The following is a 22,908-nucleotide window of genomic DNA, read 5'->3' as shown; positions in this document are numbered from 1 at the left end:
CGCCCGTTTTTTTCGACGCCGGCGCCCGTGTTTGACGCCGGCGCCCGTTTTTGACGCTGGCGTCCGTTATTTGACGCTGGCGTCCGTTTTTTCGAAAGAAAAAAAATTTGACGCCAGCAAATTTTTTTCCGCGAATTTTCACGGGCGTTTCACGAATTTATTCGCTGGCGGCAAATTCGCCACGAATTCGCGCCTGCCGAATAAATTCGCCCATCACTAACTGTACTTAATGAACCAAACTTTACACTGCATTTCAGGCTGGACCCACCAGCTGCTTTGGATTCTCCAAGAGGGGCCAGCCTCAGAGTTGAGAATCTGTTCTCCAGCTTGAAAATATGATAGGAATGTACATTCTTTAATAGAGTTGTTGCTCTATATGAAGATACACTGTTTCCAGAGAGCTTTCCATTAATAGCATTGACATTGCCTGTATAGTGAGAGGGCTCAGTATGAAACAGCAATTTGTGACCTTAGGCAAGTCACTCCCTATACTACATACACTGTAATCATATTATAAGCTATGGGCTCTGTGAGTAATGGTGCCGGTGATATTCTGTGCACACTGCACCAAGGCCCATAATCACTCTTCAAACATTAATTATCCTTAACATTTGTTATCATTTCAAACCTGTGTTGAATATTTTAAGTAAAGATTCCTGTGTCCTTCAGCTATCAGAAAATGGAACTGAAAAAAAACAACAACATAGAAAACATCAGCTTAAAAGCTTTTAAAAGAAATGACTGTGTCAGATAGAAAATGCCACTGTCTATGACTACTCTGCTTAAGAACTTGCCCAAGGGCTATTAATTTCATCATATTTGACTCACAATAGTTCTAGGGTAGTTTACTTGTTTTCCAAGTTGGCAAAGAAAATGTTTATGTAGTCTGGTACCCCAAGGAATTCAGTGATTAACCTGATGTTGTGTATCTTTCTGGGAGCGAAGAGGTTAATGCTATTATTTTGCTACAGCACAAAGCTGCATTACTGTACCAAATCTACTGCTAATTGCCTGCCTCTACTGCTAGTTTTTGATTTTGATTTGTTGGGAGATTGCTAGGATTTGCTTTCTCTCACACACAGAGAAAACAGGGGGAGGGGTACATTCACTAAGGGGCAACATACCCATACCCATATGATGCTACTCTAATTTCTAATGCTATCCAATGTTGTATGTTCAGCTCATTGTTTGTCACGCCAGAATACACATACCTAATTCCAGTGTATGGCCAGCTTTGTCCCAGTAACCTCTACTGCAGTATAATAGGAAACTCAGAAGTCGCTAGCGTCCAGTCACTTTCATATGAATGGCAGGTCAGTTGTGCTACCCAGTCTAAATAAGGAAGGCTCCCATTAACATTCAGTCTGTTTGCTCCCTAAGCATGACACTTGATAGGTGCAGAAAGTTTTTGCAAGCACATCCAAGAAGCACAAGTATTGTGAATTATGGGCGAAAAAAAGAAAATGGCACCATTGTGTCCTGTAGGTGAAAAAGCATGGGTTGTGGTTTTTCTTCAACCAAGATGTGCATATGCTACTAATTATATTGTGCCTTATGATTTTTGTCTGATTCGCGTCATTTTTGTCATTTCCCAAAATATAAATCCCTGGCAAAATATGGCATCTTGCAGCAGTCCACTCTTGTGTGAATACTAAGATTGCCAGTTAAAGTCTGTTATTAGGACAGAACCACCCCAGACTGGCAATCTATAGAGTCTGGCAAATGCCAGAAGGGCTGCTGTAAGATGCCATATAGAAAGTCACTATTTATTGGGCTGGTAATAGCCGTTTGGGCCGCTCTGTGTTTTAAATGGCAGGGCCTATTTTGATTCTCAGTCCAGGCCTGGTCAGAACAAATGCATACCAAGCCAATATCCATATACAAAGTGTTTTAACATGCATTCAGGGTGCATTGCATTGGAGTACACCTGAAAGTGTGCCCCCACAAAAATCCTGTCCATTGTATGGGAGGGAGGACAGTTGGGAACATGTGGACTGTATTTTCCACCTCATGTATGAATGTTGCCAATAGGTACTCAAGTATAGAGCCTTGAGCTCAAACTAACACACCATGAATCAACCAGACTTCAATCAGTGATCCCCAACCTGTGGTTTGTGAGCAACTTGTTGCTCATCAACTCCTTGGATGTGGCTCCCAGTGGCCTCAAAGCAGGTTCTTATATTTCAATTCCAGGCTTGGAGGTAAGTTTTGGTTGCATAAAAACCAAACAACCTCCTGTCCCCATAGGGGCTACCAAATAACCAATCACAGTCTTTATTCGGCACCTCCAGGGACTTTTTACATGTTTGCGTTGCTCTCCAATTCTTAAAGCGGTTGTTCACCTTCCAACACCTAAGGGCAAATTCACTAAAAGGCAAATTTTCGCATTGGAAGGTTTCGCCACATTTGCGCAACTTCACCTGGCACGAATTCGCTACCACTACGCTAATTCACTAAAATGCATCGCAGCAGCTGAATGCTGGCGAAGTTTCTCTAGCATAAATTAGTCCGCATTAGCATTTCATAGTGAACTTTCGCTAACGTTCATTTATGCCTAGCGAAACTTCATGAACACACTTACGCTTAGGTCAATTTGAATAAGGTAGGTACACATGTATGTCTTTTGTAATGTTGGTGGAAATGCTTGAAGTGGCCACTTATTTTAAAAAAATGTCCAAGGAAGCAAAATAAAGACAAAAGAGATCCTTTAATGCCCTATAGACATGAGCCCACTCTAAAACAAATGTGGCATGCCCCTCAAATGGTTAACAACTTTTAACACAATCTCACTTTAAAATATGAAAAACTCCAGAGTTTTTTTTTAATTTTTATAACTTTTTAATATACAGGATATGATGTCGCTGACATAAGATTGAGGAACATGTAGCTTCATCTTATCAGTTCGCCAGGTTAAAGCTGGTGATGGAGATAACATAATGGAAAATTCGCACTTTAGTGAATTTGCGGTGTAATGATCGCTCGTCTAAGCAAAAATGCACCTGTCAAAAGGGTGCAAAACTGCGCAAGTGATGCTCTCTTTCATAGCGAATTGTCCTCTACGACTATTAATGATGTCCCTGCGGATGTTAGTTCTGAAGAATTTTCTCTAGCGATGGCCAAACTGCCCCTTTTCACTAGTTATTATTTCACCTAGTTATTTTCAGACAGTTCACCATATATAAAGATTTTTTCCAAAGACTTTCTGTTTTCTATGCGTGGCCGTGTTTCTAATATTGAAATATAAAGCGTAATCTAAAGCAGCTCTGGGAAGAGGGGGGGTAGGGTAACTGACCCTGTAAACTGTTCTAAATTGATACATTAAGTTGATACATTTGTTATCGTTGTCCCTTCTGAGAAAAATCCCAGAGATCATTACAGGCAGCTGTTAGACTTGATACAATAGTTGCTAATACTCCAGAGATGTTGCTGAGAAGTGTATCAACTGAACAAAAATTGTAACAGTTTAGAGTGTGCGCCTGAATTACTGAGCTGCCAGACTCAAACACCAGAGGCAGGAACATTCAACTTTAAATAAAATTTTGAAAAAACTGTAAAAAATAGAAAATGGAAAGTAATTGAAAAAAGTCTTTATTTCTGGGGAACGATCTGAAAACAATTGAACTGAAAAAACTATTTTTGTGGCCATTGGAATCTATGGGCGTTTTTTCACACCGAAACCTGGTGAAAAAGTTTGTTCATTTGAGTCTGTGGGGGAGGGGTAGCTTAAGTAAACCAGGGGAGTCCAGCCTGCTGCACTCGTATCTCTTGCTAAACCACAAGTCTTGACATCTTGCAGGTGGTGGGATTCTACTGAATATCCAGTCCAACCATGGCTGGACATCCCTGATTTATATACTGAAATAAACAAACAATTGTTAAACGTTATAAAACGCAACTGTATCTGTATCTACAGTCTCTCTCTAATGGGCCCCTGTAGGGACTGCTGGAGGGCCCAGGTGTAATAGGGACTCTGACTAGGGATGAGCAAAACATTTTGCGATAAAAAAAACAACTGCCATAGACTTATGTATAATAAAAAAAAGTTGCGTCGTTTGAAAAATGTTGCACGAAAATCTGCCCATTGGACTGGGAGTCAAAATAGGCCCTGGCATTTCAAGTATACAGAGAACCAACCAGGCACCCACCAGCCCACTCCACAGTGACTGTCTATGGCATCTTACAGCCAGAGCCGCAACTAGGGGTAAGCAGAAGAGGCACCTGTCTAGGGCGTAACCATAAGTGGGTGCTTGGCAGGTACCTATTAAGCATATTCTGCCTATCCTTATTCCTTGTTGGTAAACCTCTGTAGCTCTCCCCTCTCTGTCACTCCCTTCACCCTCTCCGTCATTACCCTCCCTACCCTCTGCTACTGCTCATGAGCACACACGTTTGGAGGAGCACGCGCTCAGGCGCACGCGGGGTATCGAGCTGGCCGGCTGGGTTGCCTAGGGCTCCCGGTCAGCTTGGCCCGGCCTTGCTTACAGCAGTCCCTCTGGCATTTGCCAGACCTCACAGATTGCCAGTCCGGGCCTGCTGCAAAGCATTTTGGAATTTTCGGTGAAGCGAAACAGGTGAGATTCGCTCATCAATAGCACTGAGTAATTTCATAAAAATGTCTCATTCCCAGACATTAGTGATGGGTTCCTACAATGATGTTGCTGTGGGGCCCAATATCTTGTAATGAGGCCATTGGCCCCCGGGGCCTATGGTTACCACCTTTGCTGATGGCTAAAGGCGAACAGGGGTGGCGGGGCAGAAAGCATTGGGGGTGGGACAGTGATGTAGGAACAGGCATGATGACATCAGAGGTGGGTGGAGTTATGACACCAGGGTGAGGCTATTGTATCATTTAGATGTCACTGTCAATGTTTTAAAAGAGAAGGAAACCCTAAAAAAAAGAATAGGACTAAAAATGCCATATTTTATATACTGAACTTATTGCACCAACCTAAAGTTTCAGCTCAATGGCAGCAATGATCCAGGACTTCAAACGTGTCACAGGGGGTCACCATCTTGGAAAATGTCTGCGACACTCACATGCTCAGTGGGCTCTGAGCAGCTGTTGAGAAGCTGAGCTTAGGGGTTTGTCTCTAATATAAGCTGATGCTACAAGGCTGATTATTAAATTATAAAGCTAATTGCACTGGTTTCTGTACTGCCATGTAGTATTTAGCCATATTATTTACTAATCAGCCTTATATTGTGACATTTCTATTCTATGTGTACTGTATATTTTGAGTGGGTCCCTAAGCTCAGTAAGTGACAGCAGCACAGAGCATGTGCAGTGAATCAGCAGAAAAGAAGATGGGGTATCTTTGGAGACACAGATCTTTACTGCTTAAAGGACTGTGGTCAGTGTTGGACTAGCCTGGCAGGACACTGGGAAAAAACCCGGTGGGGCCCAACCCTTGATGGGCCTTCATCCATGCACGCTCGGCGCGTCATAGTAGGGACGGAGGGGGGTCGGAGGGGGCCCTGGACATTAGTCTTGGTGGGCCCTGGGCCCCCGAGTCTGACCCTGACTGTGGTTGCCTTGGGATGGAACAGAAGCCCAAAAGATAATATACAACATTTCTAGCTACTTCTTTAGTTTAACTTTCCTTGTCCTTTAAAGTGTTGATGCCCAGTTCAAAACCCCACAGGTGGCAACCCTGTCTCTATTTTGCTTGATGATTAAGCCCATTCCTTTAATTACAGGTAGGAGATCTGTTATACAGAAATCAGTTATCCAGAAAGCTCTGAAATGCAGCAATGCTAATTTAGAAAGATAAGATTGATTCGCTTTTTCTGTAATAAAAATAAATGAACTGCACTTAGCCATGTTGGGGTTAGTATTGGCCAGATCATTGTTCGGGTTTCACACGGCTGAAAACTGAACAGGCCTTAGAAAAACCGAACTGTTTGGGTCAAAACCGAGGCCACAGCTCTGTTGCACCCGACTAATGAAGCTGCAAGTTCATTACTGTTACAATCAGCAGCGAGCCGACCACTCATCAGGACAGGAGGCTGCGGAGAGTCATTCATCAGCATGGAGTGTTCTTCATGGATGACCCCTAAATCATTGCTGGAGTAGTAGATGCACTGATTGGACACAGCATGGGGGAGCAGCGCTACTTTGCATTAGCACAGCCAGACGAGAGAGAGGCAAGTCATGGGCAAATCCTGCACACAGCACAAATAAAGCAGCAGCTCCATATACTGTATATATGTGTGTGTGTGTGTGTGTAGTGGGCGCAGAGGTTTTCCTCTCTGTCGCAGAAGGACGGATGAAAGTATCTTTCCTGCTGGGGAGGATTATAAATATGCAGCCTGCTGCTGCTACTGGGCGCAGTGTTTAGAGGACGCTGGACTCCCCCCTCACTCTGTGCCGGGGTGGAGCGTGCCAAGCTGTGGGTAGAGGCGGCAGCTGCTTCACGTGTGTGCCTGCTTTAGCAGCTCTCAGCCCGGACAGCCGTTTTCTCTCTCTCCACCAGCACCAACCCAGGGAGGGATGTGACAGGGAAAGCGGAGACCGGGAGACAAATTGCGCCGCGCTGTCATTCTTCTCTATCCGGGATAAGTGGCTGCTTCCAACGGGAGGCACAAGTTGCAGCTCAGACCTCCCCTTCCACTTGTTTGTACTTGGTACGGGCTGCAGGGTGCGTGATGCTTCCCATGGTGGGATACCGGGAGAGGGAGCTACACAGGGACACAAAGGTGAGTGCTACTACTTTCCCACAGTCTGGGTTAGGGGACCGCTCACTTGGCATTGGCACATCATTCACACGCGTGGGGCTGATTTGTGGGCAAAACGTTTGAGCTATTGGATGTCTCTATGGGGCACAGGTGGCTGCTAAGCCCCCCCCCTCATTTGAACTTGGTACGGGCAGGGTGTGTGACGCTACACAGAGGTAAGTGCTCTCTGTCTTATGTGAGGGTCAGCTCCTGTCACAGGCAGTTATTCCTAAGTGTCAGCTCTGACTGATGGACACGGGGTGACGTGCTACTGTCTATCCTATTCCTCTCTATCACCGGCTTCTGTTCTCAGTTTCTCTGGCTAGAACTTCAGCAGAGGTGGGTTGTGAGCACAGATGGTGCCATTGATCTTTCTGACATACCCGAAGCCGAGGAGAGAATCTGTGCCAAATGACAGGAGCCTGGTAGTCCAACATCAAGGGGGGACACCTCTATTTAGGAATTGTTGTTCCAGAGGGAGCTGAGACCTTTAGGCTTCTCACCTGTGCATTTAGGGGTGTTTGGGGGGCCTGTAAGCTTCTCAGCTGTGCCTTATGGGGTTGGTACATGGCCATTCATAATAAACAAACCCAATATCTATTTGTCAAAACATTGAGAATTTACTATACTCACATTTCCTTATAAAATATCAGTTTGTCAGAATCTTGAGAATTCAGAATACACACATTTCCTTATCAAATATCAGTTTGTCAACATTTAGAGAATTCAGAATACTCACATTTCCTGATAAAATATCAGTTTGTCAACATTTTGAGAATTCAGAATACACACATTTCCTGATAAAATATCAATTTGTCAACATTTTGAGAATTCAGAATACACACGTTTCCTGATAAAATATCAGTTTGTCAACATTTAGAGAATTCAGAATACACACATTTCCTTATAAAATATCAATTTGTCAACATTTAGAGAATTCAGAATACTCACATTTCCTGATAAAATATCAATTTGTCAACATTTAGAGAATTGAGAATACTCACATTTCCTGATAAAATATCTATTTGTCAAAATTTTGAGATTTGAGAATACTCACATTTCCTGATAAAATATCTATTTGTCAAAATGTTGCAAATTGAGAATACTCGCATTTCCTTATAAAATATCAATTTGTCAACATTTAGAGAATTCAGAATACACACATCTCCTTATAAAATATCAGTTTGTCAAAATTTTGACAATACAGACCACAAATTTCCTTAGAGATATTGTTTTGCCATTTTGTAAACCACTAGCCACACTGGCAAATAGAATAGTCCGTCTTTGCTTCCATACTGCCACGATTGGCACCTGAAATAATCCGGCTCCCAGCTGAAATGGCTATTCGTCCATTTCTTGTTGACTGATCTGTAAATCGCCCCTAGATGTATTCCAAAACTTCTGCTGGTTTCAGTACTTAGATCAGGCTTTCCCCCAACTTGCATCCCTATAAACTATTGGAGAGCTACAATGCCCTTTAAAGGGATGCCGGGAGTCGTAGTCTGAGTGCAACAAAGTTTGGGCAGCCCTGGGCTAATGAGTGTGGCGTTCGCCTAATCTCAGTGCACACACCTGTGCCTCTGTAGTGGAGAAGAGGTTAAAGCAGCAGCTGACTGGTCTCCTAGTCAATAGAAGGCTGCAAGCAATGAATATCAGCGTGTGATCATCCAGACCTTAACCCTGCTGGGAAGAGATGTGTTAATATCAGCACCAGCTGCTGGGTTCTTGCCAGAAAGTTCATTTTCTTATATGTAGGACAAGGGGGATTTTATTGTGCATTCAGCCCTGACATCGCTGCTTGGTTTCTGTTAATTGCAGCAGAACAGCGCTGATTTAAAAAGAAGCCCTTTTTCCCTCCTCTCGGAGCTGGTGGGATTGCTGGGGAGGGCGAGGTCGCATGGTGCTTGTTTTTGTTTAGACGGGGACAAGGAAACAAATCAATCGCTTTCGCATGCAGAGTTAATAAACCAAAACTTAACCTTCCATGATCGTTACAAATCTGATACACATGACTACAGCATGAGGCAGTGAGGAGTACCGGCACTGTTTCGCTGGCTACAAGATTCTCCTCTGAAAACAAAAGATGTGACTTTGTGAATGTTTTTGGGGGGCACCTTATGCAGGCAATCTAGAACGGGTAATTGCTGGGATAGGCTCTGAGAGTCACGTACCTTCCAAGGTTGACTTGGCATAATGTTATTGTTATAGTTGTTATAGTGGTGATTAGAAACACAGGATCCTTGTCATTTATCATGAATAAGTCATTTATTTTCAGACTTAAGCACAGGAAGAGAAAGATCTTACCACTGTCCATTGTCGTACCCTCTTAAGCAAAAATCTTTTTCACTGGATTATTCCCAGCCCCTTGATTTAGGCGTAGACACCCTGGTTCTGACCGATATGATGAGCAAAGAGTAAAGTGACCTGTAACATTGTGACCATTTTTGTTTCCTACGGGTTTTGTGGATAAGCTTCTTTTCTGACTTGCATTTGTAGCATATGCCAGTGATTTGGAAGCAGTGGAAGATTTCAGTGGGTGGTCTTTCATTTTTGGCAATGGAAATATAGTTCTGCTTGTTCCTGGTATGTCTGTATTTAGGCTCAATTCAAAAGACAGTCTTGATAAGTTTTTTTTTTTAAGTAGTTGCACACTTCCTCTGCACTTCTTCCCATGCTTCCTCCTGCACAGCTTTCTTCCACTCGCTCAGCAACATCGTATTGCAAATAAATCCCACAATATCAAAGCTAAAAGTCTCTAAGAGCTATTTTACTTACCTCGTTTTGCTAGTGATAGATGCACGCCAAGAACATGCCTTGTTTTAATTGCTCACTTGAACACTCAAGAAGAATATATGTTAAGAGCATGGAGCTGCGATTGCGCTATGGTGCTTTAAAGGGACATTTTATTAAAATGATTCAAGTGATTCTGCCTGTAGTCTGCCTTTTGATTTGCATAAGATGAATATTGACTCAGGAATGCTCTTACAACCTCCAGCAGATTGGATTGAATGACGGTCCCTACTCTCTGCTTAAAAAAACTGATTTCTGCCTTCCGCATCCCATAAATACTGTCAGCATTACAGAAACAGAGCGAGTCTCTTATATTACACACTGAGATTTTCTTTTAATAGTATTTCTTTCCTAAAATGCCCGCTGGTATATTGCTTTGTTCAGTGCTGTAGCCTAGGGTTTTTAGGTTTGATTGACAATTCAGTTTGGTTGTAGATTTATAGCAGGGATGTCTCCCAATTGGAACCACAGGTATTGTGCAGAGAGGATGGTAGGCCTTGCTCTTTCTGATGAATACTACATACAGTATTTTAGATGTTCTTTATGAGCGCGTGCAGTACTTGATGTCCGTGAAATGCTTCAGCCACAGTGTTTGTGTTAGAAACATTTCTTTTTAATACGCCAGGTTTGGAGTAATGACAGAAAGATTGGGATAACCTCTTATGAAAACATTTTTCTATTCTTAAATATAATGCTAAGGGAGAACCAGTGTCTGTAATCACTTGTTTAGCAAGTTTCAGCGAGTGCTTTTGTTAAACCCTGCTAAGCCACCGTAATTATGTAGAAGCAATAACATTGAAGGTAAACCGGGAATCTTTACAGTGTAAGTTGTAAATTAGCCTTCTTCATTTGAAATTAGATGGAATTGATTCACTCATGCAAAGCCCTGCTAAACATCAATGGGTACTTATAATCTACTGTAACTGTACTGTATATAATACAAAAACAAGTACAGTAGTATTGTGAGAATATTGTCCCTTTGTTGAGCTTGCAAACCATTTATAGGAAAAAAAAAGAGCAAAGCTACCTCTTCAGTAAACTTCAGTAAAATCAATGAGAGCTTCTCCATGGCAATTGATGAAAGTTCTTTGTCTAAGTTGGGCACATTTTGTGTTATAGGGACAACAGAGATAATTACATTGTAGATTAGAAAGACTTAGTTCTGCATGTTTGACAAGAAGTTTTTATTCTATTTCTGTCTTTACCTGCAGTAAATTGCAATTCAAACCAGAGTATAAGCTGACTTCCCAGTAGTAGTGCTTTTGTGGTGAGCTATGATCATTTGTTGAGTCTTGTTCTGGGCAGTGACATGTTTGCTTCCAGAAATCATTCATATGCTTTTAACTTCTTAAATGCCAGTGGGAATAAATGGGGAAATAGTGGTAGATGGCAAAGTGACTTGGTTAAAGAAGGTATATTTGTATGTAAATAAGCAATTATAGTTGAGGCGTTTACTTAGATTTGCAGTGCTTTGTTCCAACAGTCCTCACTTCAATGTAAAGTGCTGATGTTTGGGATGTACTTTGGGAATACTTAGGAATACTTTGCTTAAAAATATATTTTCTTGGTTTAAGAGTTAATTAATCTAGGTGTCTTATAAAGTCTGATGTATTCCATACTTTTTCTTAGCAGGCATTATGAAGCTTACAATTGAGATTAATGTTCCAGAGCATAGAAGTGGTTTGGAGGGTTGCATACATTTTCATTGCCATTGTAATCAATTTTAGATACAAGTATTCCACAATGGATCGGTCCGCATCCAAACCTGCCTTATTATGGAGAATTAACTCGCTCGGTGATTGATAGTAATATTTCTCCTTGTTGAGGAGCTATTTGTTTCAAACAAGTGTTATGGCTTCCCAGAATCTCGGTGTTGAATCTCAAGACCCTAATTGCATTTAGTAGAGGGCTTGATTTGTCACACACCGGAAAATGCTGAAAATGCATTGTTTAATTTCCCTCTTTACTCTGAAACTGTTTTAGATGTATTAGTTGTGATTAGAACATGGATGTATGAAAAAAAGGCAAAATCACACGGGCACAAGCACAACAACATGCAGTAAATAGCCATTAACACGTTCATTTTATACTGAAGAAAAATAATTATATGCATATCCAGTCTCTTTACAAAATCTTCATTAATAAAGCCATCTCTGGCCAGCATTGTAACTTTCTTGTAGACCTAAAAGTCCTAATATTTTAATGACACATTTATAATTTCAGCATCAACTACTTGTTTATCAAAGATGCTGAAAATTAGTTATTTCATTCTCTTGCATAGGTAGACCTAATCGCTTATTCTTCCTACTGCTTTTCAGACTGATGCACATCTCTTTTGTGGACAAAAATAAAAATGTCATGTGTAAACACTGACATTCAGTTCATGCTCTTACATACCACATCTCTTTTGTAATCTTTGCAATGTCACAAATGATTAAACCCCAAGTTACTATATTGTGATGTTGTCCACCATGTAGGGTTGTGTGCCTGTAGCTCAGGAAATTGTTCATTATTAAGTAGCTGACGTGCTCAGTGTAAATCATTTCTAGAAAGCTGCTAAATGTGAGTTATTATAGAAGCCACCTTTGCTGTGTGCATTAGGAGAAATAAACTGTAAAGGGAAATAAAGGGAATTAATGCACAGCTATTTCGCAGACCAGGCATGCAAAACCATTTTCATATCAAAGCATCTCTGGGTTTATTTCATTTCATGTTTTATCTTGTTTGAAAGAAAAGTGGGAGACAGCTCAAAGTTGCATCCATTTTGATTTAGCAAGTTAATATATTGTAATGCCCACATATACTCATTTTTTTAATAACAAGGATGTATTATTTACTATTTTTAATGCTACAGCAGGCTGATCGGTTTTAATTACTACAGGTATGGGGTCTAATATTCAATATTCTTGTAACTTGTGGTTTTCCAGGTAAGGGGTCTTTCCATAATGTAGAACTCCATGCATTATATATATATATATATAACTCTATATATATATATATATATATATATATATATATATATATATATATAGTTATTTTTTAAAAATGTTAAAATTTGGAGGCAGACTTTCCGTAATTTAGCTTTCTGGATAACAGGTTTCCCATACCTCTATATAAGTGTACGGATCCCATACCTGTGTGTATGTATGTGTGTGTATGTATATATATATATATATATATATATATATCTTGATAAAGGTCCCAGACGTGGACCGAAACGTCGATTAAATAAAGAAAGTAAATTTTGAAAGAAAAATCCTGGTGTGCATCAGCATTCTATTACTATATCTATATATATATATATATATATATATATATATATATATATATATATATATATATATATATATAATGACAGCTTCAAGTACAAGGTACTTTCTTATTACTACAGAGGACAAGAAAATCTATGAAACATAAATAATTGTTTTATAAATATTTAAATACATAAATATTTAAATATGTATAGGTATTGTGATGGTTCAGAATTTCTGGATTACTGATCCCCTATCTGCACCTGAGTGTTGAATGTATAGGGGTTTCTCAGTAGATAGGACTGTGTGTATGTTACCTAACTGCACTTTAGCAAAGCTCCCACTTAGCATTGTACATACAATGTAATGGCAACCAATACATCCCAGGCTCATCAGTCTGCATTTCTGCAAGCTAGTCGTAATCAAATCTCTGTCTGTTGATACCATTGATGCTGTTTTGTCTAAAGACTGTGTGCAGTTTGATACACCCAATCTGTGTAGTGTTTGTGAATGTGCTGAAAAAATATGCCCTAGAACCAGTGTGTGGCATGTAGGAAGCCGACTAATGGAGCTCTGCTATTTGATTTCAATTGTGCCAAAGCTGTAGTTACACACTTACAAAGCAAGGCTGGGGGCAGGCAAAGTAAATAATTTGACCCTGGAAAACCCATCTGTGTTTGTAGGACACATGCAGAAAAGATGAATAGTGACGAGGTTCCTGATGTGTATCCATTTTTAGCAAACTTTTTATAAGGTGAGACATCCTTACCCTTCTTCAGCCCATCTTCAGTCTGTTTTACATTCTAAATGAAAGAGATCAGTGCTGTGTTTATAACAATGGCTGGGCAATAATGAAGAATGCATTTCTAATAATTAAGAAATTAAAAAAAACTCTTCCAAATGTACCTACTCTAACAACATTTAACAGTGAATGTGTTTGGAAAGCATTATCATGTCTTGAGTTGGTCTGCGGCCTTTATTGTGGGAATACTGGTGTATAATATTATATAACCAAATTACAGATAACTTCTATTGAGCGCATTAGGGTTAGGTATAAATCCTGCATCTAATATTTATGTGCTTTTCAGACACTGGAAAATGAAACAAAACAAAGGTAGGATATGTTCCATAACACCTATTTTTAGGTTACATAGCCCTTCTACCATACATGCCCAGCATTGCTCCATTTCTTGTATAGACAGGCTCTTAGTGTTCTGATGCTGAATACCAAGTCCCAGTTGGGCTGCCCTTTCAGGGAACAATGAAATGTCATATTCGCTTTTGCTTTTTTTTTTTTGTTTCAGTAATGACAATGCATTTGAAGTCTAAACTTGTTCTAGGTTAAAAAGGAAAAGTTTCCCATTGTCCTGGGATTTTGAACAGACTTCTGCGAATAGTGTTTTGGGGGAGCTTTTCCATACACTGCGTCCCAGTTGTTATTAACGCAATAACAATGCTGGGCTAATTATTTGAAAATGAAATTTTTTCTTTTTTTCTTTGATCATTTGATTTTTTTCAATTTTTTCTTTGATCATCTCACTGGCTTTAAAGTAAAAATGTAAATGTCATATTCTAGAATTATGCCTTGGAAGCCATTACGCAGGCATTGTGCAGGGGAATTTGAGGGATAATAAACATCATTATTTGCTATTAAATAGAAATGTAGAAAAAAGCATGCTTCTGTGGCTGATATTGAAAATGTGGTAGCTATTTTCCTCAGTAGGTATATGGAAACCACAAATAAGCAGAAGGCATCTAGTTCTGTAGAGCCATAAAGACCATACAAATGATTCAATGCATGTTTTATACCAAATATATGAAATTACTGACATCTTAAGTTAAATATTGTAAATGCATCACATACCAACTTGCTCTTAGAGTGGTATTTCATGTGTGCGATAAAAAGTAGATCATTTAACCTTTTTTTTTGTATTGCTAAATATTCACTGTCAGCTTCCGTACAATATTTCTCTCCCTCCTCATGAGCCGAGCATGACTAATAGGCAGTACCAGCATGCTTTTCTAGTGGCTGTTGCAAAAACATAATTTATTTATATGAAGGTTCTTTATGCAGCCCTACACAGTGATAAACAATACAGAGCACTTCTAAGTGCAAGGTCAGAAACTTGATGTTCCTGTAAAGCCCAAGAGACTGAGTCTGTCTTTATGTGTCAATTTGATAAGTTCCCAACCCAGCTCCCCTTAACACTTGTCCCCCAAAGTACTAATACGTTTTGAAACAAATTTTTTAGACATTATTTAAAGTCTCATTTTCTAATGTAAAGTTGCCAAAGGCCCTCTCTTCGAATAACTGCTGTAGCATTTGCACATTTTCATTGAAAACATCCACCCATAGAAAACATATTTTTGGTTATTAAGTGGCTAAAATAAATTAGGGTGTGTTTTCAAGCTAGTTTTAGGGATAAAAAATACTTTCTTTTGCTCCATCAGAATATTACAAGTACAGGTATGAGACCTGTCAACCAGAATGCTCAGGACCTGAAGTTGTCTAGATAATGGATCTTTCCATAATTTGCATCTTCATACCTTAAGTCTACTAGAAAATTATTTAAAACATTAATTATACCCAATAGGATTGTTTTGCTTCCATTATGGATTAATTATATCTTAGTTTGGCTCAAGTAAAAGGTTCTGTTTCATTATTACAGAGAAAATTTAAAAAATATTTCAAAATGTGGATTATTTGATTATAATGGAGTGTTTGGGAGATGGCCTTTTCGTAATTTGGAGCTTTCTGGATAATGGGTTTCCGGATAACAGATCCTATACCTGTACAAGGTTTATAAAAATAACATTGGTTAGAATGTGTTCACAATGCAGTTTTATTTTGTATTTAAGTAGCTGCTCTCAGTGAAATTGCAAACCCTAAACATGACTATTGTTACAAATGTCATATTTTATATACTGAACTTATTGCACCAGCCTAAAGTTTCAGCTTGTCAATAGCAGCAATGATCCAGGACTTTAAACTTGTCACAGGGGGTCACCATCTTGGAAAGTGTCTGCGACACTCACATGCTCAGTGGCCTCTGAGCAGCTGTTGAGAAGCTAAGCTTAGGGGTCGTCACAAATTTTCAAGCAGAAAATTAGGTTTGTCTGTAATATAAGCTGATGCTACAAGGCTGATTATTAAATTCTAATGCTAGTTGCACTGGTTTCTGTGCTGCCATGTAATAATTATCTGTATTAATTACTAATCAGCCTTATATTGTGACATTTCTATTCTATTTGTACTGTATATTGTGAGTAGGTCCCTAAGCTCAGTAAGTGACAGCAGCACAGAGCATGTGCAGTGAATCAGCAGAAAAGAAGATGGGGAGCTACTGGGGCATCTTTGGGGAGACAGAACTTTACTGCTAAAGGGCTGTGGTTGCCTTGGGCTGGTACAGCAACACACAACATAATGTACAACATTTCCAACTTACTTATTTAATTAGGCTTTAGTTCTCCTTTAAGTTAAGTTTGGTGACTGTGGCTGTCGCCCCCATTGGCAACTTATGTCAGTATTTATTAGTTATAATTAATAGTAGATTGGGTTTTAAATCCAAGGAAAAATAAATCCTGGCATGCTGTGTGTTTTTCCTACTATTTGTAACAACATACTAGGTTTTTTCATGATATACATTGACACTAGATACAAAGGCAATGCCATCAGAACAGAATTTCCAGTTTTTAAATGTGACACTCTATTCTTTTAATGCAGGAGAGCACAATTGTGCTCTTACATGTACAGCCCTGTCTTTTTGCGAGTAGAGATTATATAATTGGGTCTTCTAACTAAGGCACTAAAATGCCAATAATTGTCCCCATTCGGCAAATAAATGAAATAGCATCCTGTAAATGCAACTATAAAAGTAGTAATGCAGGAAAGTCATATGGTTTTCACATCAGTACCAACTGCATGGAGGGGACATTGGGCAGGATGGTCGATGTGTAATATTATTGTAATCTCCATCTTTGGCCCCTTAGAACAATAATAAACTATAGGCATTGTAAGATATTAGCCTAATCAGTCTTTGCTCAGATACTATATATAAAACAGGACCCTGCCTATAAGGAAGGGAGCTGAAGGCTTTGACAGTGTCCTCCAATGTAATTCAGATGCAATCATTTTATTCAGGTACTATAGTATAATAGGAAACTGTTTCCATTGAACAGTTGGGTACTGTGTTACTGTAGGAAATCATTTTTCTGGATCAGCTAGATACCATAGGAAAAATTCTACATGAAATCTGCTGGATACTATAGTTAGCGTGCAAACATTTCTCCAGGTCTCTGGCAAGTGATACCATACTGTTTGTACCGAAAGGACCTTCCTAATAGATTTTCACTGCAGTAGTTACTGTAGCAGTGTATAAAAACATCTCTACTGAAATGCAGCTAGGTAGTTTCCAACGAACCAATTCTTAAGCAAGGGGTCATTATAAAGAAATACATTTTTCACATGTTTTACATAAAATAAAACATAAATGGGACATATAAATATGTGCCTTGCATTATACACCTTTAAACATAAAAGAATATTAGATTGTAAGCTGTACAGGACAGGGACCTACTAGCGCTTGTCTTTAAACAGTTAGTAATTAATTTTGAATGTAAATATATTATTATGTTATGTTATTCATAACGGTACTATTATTGTATTGTTTTAATATACAGCCCTGCATTCTCAAGTAGCACTTTATAAATAAAAATAGGATGTGGGATGTGTCCGTAAAATTCACCTTTTGCACTGCTTTAATGAAAATTTCCCCAAAATCCTTACAAGCATAAGTTGCGCAGAAGGACAGCACCACTCTTTACACTTCAGGATACCAGCCAATCCTCATCTGGGGAGCCAGCACCCTCGTGGACCTGACAAGAGTTGAAGTAAATATCGCTGTGTGAGGGCAGAGCTGTGATTGGCTACCAGCATTCTATGATACTTTAGAGGAAGTAAATGTCCTCCACTTGTGGACTCTATAAGGAACACTTAACTTTTTAATTTCCCATACTGACCAAACCAAACCATTGCCAAATGGCATAGGCAATGAAATTCTAAATTGATATTAAGCAAACAGTTAAACATTTGTAAAATGGCAAATGTAATTTTAATGATCTCTTTAGCATTATATACCTGCAGGAATTGCTACCTTAGACAATACAGCATGCACTAATATACAGAAGCCCCGATTTTATGTTTCCCAGGAGAAAGAGACAAAATTGTATAAATGTCCGGAAAAATTTGGGGGGAAAAACACTGCCTGCTTGTATTGTACCGTGAATAAATGGAGTAAAAATCTGGGTTCTACTGTATCACTAAACGCATCTAAACAGGCAGCATGTTGTTAGAAACTCTATGGTCCACTAGATTTCCAGCGATACAATGAATATTTTCTGCATACACCATAGCGTTATAGTGGCTGCAAGATTATTTAGCACTGGACAAAACTGTCCACATTAAAACTGACTAAAAGTACAGGTATGGGACCTGTTATCCAGAATGCTCAGGACCTGGGGATTTTCGGTTAACGGATCTTTTCATAATTTCATACCTCTATGACTCTACTAGAAAATCATGTAAACATTAAGGGGCACATTTACTTAGCTCGAGTGAAGGAATAGAATAAAAAATACTTAGAATTTCGAAGTATTTTTTTGGCTACTTCGACCATCGACTTGGCTACTTCGACTTTCGACTACGACTTTGAATCGAATGATTCGAACTAAAAATCATTCGACCATTCTATAGTTGAAGTACTGTCTCTTTAAAAAAACTTCGACCCCCAACTTCGTCACCTAAAACCTACCGAACATCAATGTTAGCCTATGGGGAAGGTCCCCATAGGCCTTCTAGCCAATTTCTGATCGAAGGAAAATCGTTCAATTGATGGATTAAAATCCTTCAAATTGTTCGATTCGAAGTCGAAGGATTTAACTTAGACAGTCGAATATCGAGGGTTAATTAACCCTCGAGATTCGACCCTAAGTAAATGTGCCCCTAAATAAACCCAATAAGTTGTTTTTGCTTCCAATAAGGATGCCAATAAGGATAAGTACAAGGTACTGTTTTATTATTACAGAGATAAAGGAAATAATTTTTAAAAATTCAGATTATTTTATTATAATGGAGTCTATGGGAGGCAGCCTTTTTCGTAATTCGGAGCATTCTGGATAATGGGTTTCCGGATAACGTATCCCATACCTTCATAGCCAGTTTCCCCGGTAAAAAGAAGATATCATTGGCTTGTACAGTATGTAGAACTGTTTTTAAAGCAGAGCTGCGGTAAAATGCCAATATTCCTGGACAAAATCTCACTAGGTCTTTTAATAATATCTCTTTATACAGATTAACAACATTAACCAGCTCCTCCTGTTAGAGCCATTAACAGCACTGGAGAAAAAGATCATATGAATCAGGTCATAAAGGCTGTATCTGGTGTATCTGTAGAAAGTGCAAATTAAAAATAAAACACTGCTAATTGGACTTAAGATTTACTAGTTTTTCATTTAGATGCTTCAGTGTTTTGCTTGTTCATTGTTTTGATTTCTGTGTGCCATTATTTCTACAGCCGTGTCTTTATTTGAGAAGTGCAAATGGGTAATAATCTCCTTTATAAGACCATAAGAGAGAGGGCGATGAACAAGTAATTATGATGCTGTTGGTTTAAGTGTTCAGTTTGATTTGCAGACATTTTTGTCTGTGTCAGTTAGCTGGCTAGCTGTGCCATTTACATGGGGTTTGCAAAAATTCTTTCTTTGTCTATTAAAAATGGTTCAGTAATTCAATACTGACTCTCTCGATATTCTGGCAAATGCCAGAGTGGTTGCTGTAAGCTGCCTTTGACTTGCAATTTGTAAGGGGCCTACGGAGGCTGTTTAGGCTTCAGTGTAATGGAAATGCCAGGCAAGATTTTGACTCTCAGTTCGAACATGCTTGAGTTCATTCATAAGGGTTAAAATGTCACCATGTTAAGGTGCTATATTTTCTAGTATAAACATCCATCCCTCTGCATGTGTGTGCTTGGCAGTACAGGTATAGGATCCCTTATCCGGAAACCCGATATCCAGAAAGCTCTGAATTACGGAATGGCTGTCTCCCTTAGACTCCATTCTATCCAAATAATCCAAATTCTTAAAAATGATTTCCTTTTTCTCTGTAATAATAAATACTTGATCCCAACTAAGATACAATTAATCCTTATTGGAAACAAAACCAGCCTATTGGGTTTATTTAATGTTTAAATGAATTTCTAGTAGACTTAAGACATGAAGACCCAAATTACGGAAAGATCCGTTATCCTGGAAAACCCCAGGTCCCAAGTATTCTGGATAACAGGTCCCTTACCTGTATAGGACAGAACAGCCTCTATAATAATCTGTTGTAACTGTAATGCATGCAGCTTTTCCAGAATGCTAACTATGAAGATGGCAGAAGTACACAGGTAGAGAATTGTATGTAATAACACCTTCCCATAAACTCATAATAATAATAATAAACGGTTGTTCAGCTTCTTGTTTTAATATATCCACTATGATGAATGTGTCAATTATTGCTGCCAATATAGATTGATGTTGGAATCTAGAGACCCAGTTAGTCCTAATGAAGAAATCATTTTACTGTTGTTATCAATGAAAGTTTTTATCTCTGCCCTTTCTAATTTTAGGATTAGTCCTTAATTCAAACTATTTGTATTTCGATATATTAGGCTTGTGTTCTTCCAGTATAGCATCCTGTGTTCCAAAATTGCTTTTCTCAAGCAATGAAAGTGTTAAGTTTATTTTGCCTCTCCCATTTACTTGCCAGCTCTACCCCTCTTTAAATTCTCTCCTGAGCATCATTTCTCACTACCCCCTGACTACCTTTGTACTCTGCCCAGTCCTTACCTTTTTAGACTCTCTTATATCCTTCGGAGCTACTTCCTTTATTTATGAAGAGCAAAGCAGTGCCGGGAGAGGAGAGAAAGCTGCCGGCTCCTCTGTGAGTCCCTACCCTGGTATGACCATTTTCAACTTTCTGTGTTCCATTCCTTTCAAAAGGAATATTTAGCTGAATGTACTTTTGGCTATAGTTTGTACAGGGATTGCCCTGCACAATCAGTTATGTATTTGTATAGGGTTACTTTTATTAACACAATTCTGAAAATGCATTGGGAATCTAAGTTTTTAAATGCTGAAAGAGCCTTGCAGTTAAAAAGCCTCAGAACATTCAAGGTAAAATGCAGTGGACTCTTCCTTTGCACCAACGCAATTAAACTTTTGGGTACCAGAAATTGGTCCTGTCTTGGCTATTTTTAAAGTAATTGTATAAATGATTTTGAATTAGGAGGGAGATGCACTGGGAAGTCTTTGTTCCCTAGCAGTTGATCGTGTCTGCTCTGAATAGGATACTTTCTCTGATCTGGTAACACATAGTAAGTACGTTTTGATGTATTAGCATGCAAAAGGGCTCCTTTAGATATCTAGAGGTTTTATGGGAACTCAGATCATAAGACATTGATCTTTGTACTCTGACTTTCTCACTTAAAAAGTGTAATAGTCTGCACTATCCATCCTCTAAATCTTCTGTCTCTCTTTTTTGGGTCTCAAATGGCAGGAATATCAGAATTTTAAACAAGGGAGGGTGTGCCTGTTTTATGTGTGTTTATGTGCAGTATATATGTGTGTGTGTCTGTGTGTGTGTGTCTGTGTGTATATATCATCTATGTCATCTATACACACACACACCACATAAGTTAATGTTATTACTTATTACATTAATTTCATTTTATTATTAGTAGACATTTAAATTTAGAGTTACTGCTGTGTTGCTTATAAAAGTCTAATGTCATTCTTGAATTAAAGAAAAGCATTTGAAGATTCATGATTTGAAATAGAAAAAAAAAGAAATCTCCTCTTGAGATTGTTGTTAAAATACTTTTTTAGACCATGTCTGTAACAGATTAGTCTTCCCTGCAATGCTAAGTGACCATTATTATGAATAAGAGCTTCAGTTGCAAAAAAAAACAGGTCATGCAGTAGGAGGATGAAATTAATCTTCATTCCCAGTCAAAAACCCATTGAAGCTTTCTTACCCTGCCCAAAAAAAAAAAAGCCGTGTTTAATTATCTTCACTTCAAACATGCATTTTTCACAGCTGGATGTAAGAGTCGGTTCTTAAATTCAAAGGAATAGGCATTTATTGAGCAGTCTGAATCAACATGAGGTGCTTTGCTACCCTTTAGATACACAGGTGCCCTAGATGGGAGTTTTATGCCTCTTACTGTGTAGTTGCCCATTAGTGGTATTGAGCATCCTGGCCATTTGGTTATACAGAGATTATGTACAGAACATTGCGTATTCTTCAATTATTTTCCCTTATCATTAGCAGAGCCTATGCCTTTTGCTTCCTGTTTAAATCAATAAAAAGCATAAGGTAATGTCAATGTTTCTACCTGTGAACTACAAGATCTTAGTTGGTACCAAGCACAGGTCATAGAGGTTACACACAGGCTGCTTACCATTGTTGTTATTCTATTTACTCATCATATAAAGATTTATACAGTAGGATATTTATCATTACACTTTCATGCTTCTAATTTTTTTAAATCTTGATGTGATTAGCATTTTTAATGTGCACCAGGATATTGTCATCTGTCATACAAAATGTGATGTGTGTGCCGTAAAAGCTTGTATTTTGTAAACTTGTTTATTTACTAGTTAAGGGTGCACCACTGCAGCTACCTTTAGCAACCCATAAGATATTTAATTTCATTTTTTTTCAATAAAAATATATGCTGCTACTGGATGCGTCAGTGTTTATTTGCCCACTTTTATTGAATGATAGAAATGTTAGAGGCCCAGTTGGTGGCTATATCTATCTATCTATCTATCTATCTATCTATCTATCTATCTATCTATCATCTATCTATCTATCATCTATCTATCATCTATCTATTGTAATATATAGTAAATCTATAGTAAATTAAGTCAAAGTCAAGGGAATGATAGAAATGTTAGAGACCCAGTTGGTGGCTATATCTATCTATCTATCTATCTATCTATCTATCTATCTATCTATCTATCTATCTATCTATCTATCTATCTATCTATCTATCTATAGTAAATCTATAGTAAATTAAGTCAAAGTCAAGGGAATGGTCCCTTAACTGGA

The 22,908-nt window shown here is 38.6% G+C and overlaps 1 long non-coding RNA gene across 1 annotated transcript in view; it reads left to right on the top strand.

Annotated features, from left to right (window-relative positions):
- Positions 1-5,913: 5,913 nt before the first annotated feature.
- Positions 5,914-22,908, top strand: part of LOC108706623 — a 107,470-nt gene continuing 90,475 nt past the window's right edge. Inside the window, exon 1 of the long non-coding RNA XR_001934116.2 lies at positions 5,914-6,696. This is a non-coding gene — a long non-coding RNA (uncharacterized LOC108706623). The remainder of the gene's footprint in view (positions 6,697-22,908) is intronic.

Source organism: Xenopus laevis, chromosome 1S, assembly GCF_017654675.1.
Source record: "Xenopus laevis strain J_2021 chromosome 1S, Xenopus_laevis_v10.1, whole genome shotgun sequence".
Taxonomy (NCBI): Eukaryota; Metazoa; Chordata; class Amphibia; order Anura; family Pipidae; genus Xenopus; species Xenopus laevis.
This window is presented reverse-complemented; position numbering and strand designations above follow the sequence as displayed.